General features: G+C 36.8%; 1 long non-coding RNA gene across 1 annotated transcript; it reads right to left on the bottom strand.

Moving 5' to 3' along the window:
- Window positions 1–494: 494 nt before the first annotated feature.
- Window positions 495–3,476, bottom strand: LOC309718641. Its single transcript, XR_014280044.1, has 3 exons — window positions 3,126–3,476; window positions 1,826–3,033; window positions 495–1,398 (listed from the first exon to the last, which is right to left on the bottom strand). It is a non-coding gene; the product is annotated as an uncharacterized lncRNA (long non-coding RNA).
- Window positions 3,477–4,579: the final 1,103 nt, after the last annotated feature.

Genomic DNA, 4,579 nt, shown 5'->3' with positions numbered 1-4,579 from the left:
GAGCCTGGCTGTGAGATGCACAGATATGTGTAACAGAGGGCTGGTTTTCAAAGTTCACTCTTTCTGCATGAGATGGTCCTGCCACATCACTGTGACGGCCTCTTTTTACAATATCAGCATAACCCACCTGTGGGGCACTTGACACCTCAGGTTGGTCTCTATGGTTTACCTGATGATCATTAAATTCATGCTGCAATCCAATCTTTACAGCATCTGCATAGGATACCTGTTGTACATGTGCAGGAACATGTTGACCTGCCTGTTTGACACCATCAGCATTGGTCTTTGCAGACACAAAGTCTTCTGCAGAGCTCTGAGGAAAATCACACTCAGCTTGTTCACATGTTGGTACTTCATAAAACTCATGGAACTTCTTCCAGCGTTGTTTTGCAGCTTGTGACTTTTTCTGCTTCCTTGGCATTTTTACACAAGTGTTTCTCTTAGTCTTTAGAAAATATGTTTATAAAATAAGAGTGGCACAGAGCAGGAGATGTTTTCTTTGTCTTTATATTTCAGTTTTTATTTCTCAGAAACAGATGTCTTTGTTTGTTTGACAGTTTGTCAGTCAAGAGAATAATATGCACTCTCTTTATTGGCTTGGCACAACTTAGCAGCAAGCGCAAAGTGAAAAACAGCTAGAGAGAAAATTTAGAAGAGAGAACAGACAGAGCAGGAGAAACACGGCTGGGAAATCACAATCAAACCGTGAATTAGAGTTTTCTTTATTTGTTCAGTTTGTTCTCAGGTAGAGGCAATATGCACTCTTTATTGCTTTAATGGCTTGGCGTTTTTCAGCAGCAAGCCAAGAGTGAAAAACAGGTAGAGAGAAAATTTAGCAGAGAGAACAGACAGAGCAGGAGAGACACGGCTTTAAATCAAACCGCAGAGTTTTCTTTGTTTGTTCAGTTTGTTCTCAGGTTGAGGCAAAATATGCACTCTTTATTGCTTTAATGGCTTGGCATTTTTCAGCAGCAAGCCAAGAGTGAAAAACAGGTAGAGAGAAAATTTAGCAGAGAGAACAGACAGAGCAGGAGAGACACGGCTTTAAATCAAACCGCAGAGTTTTCTTTGTTTGTTCAGTTTGTTCTCAGGTTGAGGCAAAATATGCACTCTTTATTGTTTTATTGGCTTGTGCATTTTTCAGCAGCAAGCCAAAGAGTGAAAAACAGGTAGAGAGAAAATTTAGCAGAGAGAACAGACAGAGCAGGAGAGACACGGCTTTAAATCAAACCGCAATAAGATTCTTGGTTTGGCAAAATTTCTCACAAACCACAGGGTGAAATACAGATGGAAAGAAGGCAGAGACAACAGGTGGAGTAGGACAGAAGATAGAGGGGTTGGGGGGTTGGGATGTGAGATAGAAGACTGGAGATCTGGTCCTTGTTCTTCTTCTGCACACTGTGAACAAAAAACAAGAAAAAAAAATTTTTAATAAAATTATATCACATGGTAATTGTATGAACTAATTGTGACTACTGAAAAAGGACAAAACAAATATTCAAGCTAAACTGTTGTCGGCTGCCATGTGCAAAAAGTTGCACAATTTGGCACTTTTTAAAAGAATAAATATTTAATTAAATTCAGCAATAATATTTTTAAATACAAATATGACTGAGTGAATTGTTAACTAATCACATGTAATGTGCAAAAATGTACGAAAAAAATATTTTAGCCCAATTGTTAAGCTGAACTTATGTGTCTTTATTATAAAAATGTGTTTAAAAGGTCTAGCACAAAGTTTGAACCCATCACTTTAAAGCTTATATTAGTCAGATTATTTTTTTAAAATTTTGGTGTACTTCTCTAACAGTATGTGCACACCTACCAGGCAAAGCACAGATGTGAGTCAAGTTCCTGAAAGTGTAAGACAAGAAATAACATGTTAGTTGTCTGTACAGTTTTATCAGACTAACAAAAAAACAAAGCCCACACGACATGATACACTGAACTTATAGTCAGCAGGGTAATTATAGAGTAATATAGCACACCAGCTGATACAGCAGCCATTTTATAATTCAAACTAATTAACTGAAGTATTTATTTAAGTACTTATATAAGGCTACTGTTAGACTGTTACTACCCTTAGCATCGCTAAGTGCTAACACTAACTTCAGTTAGTGTTAGCACTGCTGGTAGAACTAGCACTCTTACTGTTAAAACTGAGGCACAATGGCAATAATAAAGCTCATTTGTTACTTTTGTCTCACTGACCGCCAATAAATATCACAGGAATATCACAGGAATATTCTTTTTGTCAGTTAAAAACTGCTAAGGCTAGTGTTGGCACTATAGCTAGCGTTAGCATTGATGCTAGCATTAGCATCGAAGCTAGCATTAGCACTGCTACTAACAGCAAAAGTCATGAAGTACTCTTACTGTTAAAACTGAGGCACAATGGCAATAATAAATCTCATTTGTTACTTTTGTCTCACTGACCGCCAATAAATATCACAGGAATATCACAGGAATATTCTTTTTGTCAGTTAACAACTGCTAAGGCTAGTGTTAGCACTATAGCTAGCATTAGCATTGAAGCTAGCGTTAGCATTGAAGCTAGCGTTAGCATTCCTGCTACTAACAGCAAAAGTCATGAAGTACTCTTACTGTTAAAACTGAGCCACAATGGCAATAATAAATCTCATTTGTTACTTTTGTCTCACTGACCGCCAATAAATATCACAGGAATATCACAAGAATATTCTTTTTGTCAGTTAACAACTGCTAAGGCTAGTGTTAGCACTATAGCTAGCATTAGCATTGAAGCTAGCGTTAGCACTGCTGCTAACAGCAAAAGTCATAAACCTATATAAATGGTAGCAAAGGTTCTTTTTTTGCTTTCTTTATTCTTTGAACTCTGTTGAACTTTAAAAAGACTTGATATGTGAGTTTAAATGTCAAACATGTATTTTTACCATCATAAAATTAAAACAGTGCTGTACTGAGTGTATTGTACTTACCACAGCAGAGAGCAAAGCGGAATGACGGCAGTTGGTGCAGTGATTAGTTAAAGACTGATGAGGCGTTCAGGTGGTGCTTGGAAATTTGAGCATCAGTTTGAACATCAATAATGAGCATATATATTTCTCTGTCATAGAGAGACAGAGAAAAAAATACACAAGACTCACCAGCATACAAATTGGTACTTTTTCTCTTTATGTCACTCATTCGCTTATACTCAGGAAAGAGGGCAACTGGCATTAAATTAGCAAATAAAAAGTATGTCATCTTGAACTGTTTTATGGATTTTATTTTAAGACTACTTTGAGCGTATTCGTGGGGAGATAAACTATACAGACTAAAAACAGAGACATTAAATGAGATTCGATTATTTAAAATGTGGGAAAATACACTACAGACAGGTAGATGCTGTGAGCTTTAATTATCCAGTCAGAAAAGATTATTTTAAAGTCATCAACTGACTAAAACTGCCGAGGTATGAAAAACCTGTGTGGAGAAGACAAGTCCACCAATACACAATCAACTTGAATTTAACAGGGCAATAATTCAGGTCTCTATTCAGTTAGCCTATATTAACTACTGACATACTGTTAATCTGTGGCAAAAGCCTGTCAAACCTGTCTTATTGTACCTATTGAAAAAGTTAATCTTACTACAACTGCTTAGATGTAACACACATTTTTGATTTAATCTTGGCAGAGTGAGAGACAGAGCTCGTTAAGCAGGCAGGTGTGAGCCTGGTTGCTATAGTGACTGCACCCAAGGGCTCCATACACACGTACACAGACATGCACCTCACTTTTGCTGCTTAAAATGAACAGAAAAGTCAGGCCGAAACAAATCGCTCCCAAATGAAAAGTAAAAGTCGTATTGACAAAATTCTTTCACCGTGAGTGACAGCAATGTCTAGTCTACTGAATTCTCAGTTTTCATGCCTGTGGAGTTTATTATATGGACGTGGTGACAGTGGAAAGACACCATGCTCTTCTGATTTTCAAACGAACCTTCTGAGCCATTTTAACATTAGAGTCTATGGAAGAGTTGGAGGGAGGAGGCTGTGCATTGGTGACATTTATGAAAGAACCATAACACCTAGTACAATAGTAAACACATTGGATGAAAGAGGACAGCGATGGCTACGTTTTGAGGGTAAAATCATACCTGTAGAGCAAACGCTGTGGACACAGCAGCAGTTTTAAAAAAGATTTTAAGATTAATTTTTTTGCTCCTCTCACTCTAGCAGTTGAGCTGTCTCACTCTAGCCCCAACATTCCGTCCCATACACACCCATTATAAATTTTGAAACGGGTGAAAAAACATCATGAAACTTAAACTGGAACTGAAGAAAAAGTATAATAGATATTGAAAAGATAAATACAAGTTGAATAGTTGAATGTCTTGTCTTCGTTTTAAAGTTTGAATGGTGGCTCTATGTCAATGTATGTGGAAGTAGTAAGAGTTTAAAAATGAGTAAGTTGAATGAGAATTTGAAGGGTCTCCCCATTGAAATACATGGGAAATTTTTGTTGAATAAAGTTGAATAAAATTAAAAATATAAATGTTAAAAATGAGAAAAATAGAAGCAATGTTGTCCAAAATAATAGGAATCTAACGATGTTTG

The sequence above is a fragment of the Aulonocara stuartgranti genome, assembly GCF_965226115.1.
Source record: "Aulonocara stuartgranti genome assembly, chromosome: 12".
NCBI lineage: Eukaryota > Metazoa > Chordata > Actinopteri > Cichliformes > Cichlidae > Aulonocara > Aulonocara stuartgranti.
This window is presented reverse-complemented; position numbering and strand designations above follow the sequence as displayed.